The sequence below is a fragment of the Chiloscyllium plagiosum genome, chromosome 11 (assembly GCF_004010195.1).
Source record: "Chiloscyllium plagiosum isolate BGI_BamShark_2017 chromosome 11, ASM401019v2, whole genome shotgun sequence".
In the NCBI taxonomy this organism is placed as follows: domain Eukaryota; kingdom Metazoa; phylum Chordata; class Chondrichthyes; order Orectolobiformes; family Hemiscylliidae; genus Chiloscyllium; species Chiloscyllium plagiosum.
In genome coordinates this window covers 72,175,379-72,176,359 of record NC_057720.1, presented here as the reverse complement: position 1 = coordinate 72,176,359, position 981 = coordinate 72,175,379, and positions in this window count along the sequence as shown.

Here is a 981-nt window from a genome sequence, read left to right as displayed (position 1 = left end):
TTCTTCAAAAAACTCAATCAAGTTTGTGAGACATGATTTCCCACGCACAAAGCCATGTTGACTATCCCTAATCAGTCCTTGCCTTTCCAAATACGTGTACATCCTGTCCCTCAGGATTCCCTCCAACAACTTGCCCACCACTGAGGTCAGGCTCATTGCTCTATAGTTCCGTGGCTTGTCTTTACCGCCCTTCTTAAACAGTGCCACAACGGTTGCCAACCTCCAGTCTTCCGGGACCTCACCTGTGACTATCGATGATACAAATATCTCAGCAAGTGGCCCAGCAATCACTTCTCTAGCTTCCCACAGAGTTCTCAGGTACATCTGATCAGGTCCTGAGGATGTATCCACCTTAAACCGTTTCAAGACATCCAGCACATCCTCCTCTGTAATCTGGACATATTGCAAGATGTCACCATCTATTTCCCTACAGTCTATATCTTCCATATCCTTTTCCACAGTAAATACTGATGCAAAATATTCATTTCGTATCTCCCCCATTTTCTTTGGCTCCACATAAAGGCCGCCTTGCTGATCTTTGAGGGACCCTAATCTCTCCCTAGTTACCCTTTTGTCCTTAATATATTTGTAAAAACCCTTCAGATTCTCCTTAATTCTATTCGCCAAAGCTATTCCATGTCCCCTTTTTGCCCTCCTGATTTCCCTCTTAAATATACTCCTACTTCCTTTATACTCTTCTAAGGATTCACTCAATCTATCCTGTCTATACCTTACATATGTTTCCTCCTTTTTCTTAACCAAACCCTCAATTTCTTTAGTCATCCAGCATTCCCTATACCTACCAGCCTTCCCTTTCCCCCTGACAGGAATATACTTTCTCTGGATTCTTGTTATCTCATTTCTGAAGGCTTCCCATTTTCCAGCCTTCCCTTTACCTGCGAACATCTGCCTTTCGAAAGTTCTTGCCTGATACCGTCACAATTGGCCTTTCTCCAATTTAGAACTTCAACTTTTAGATCT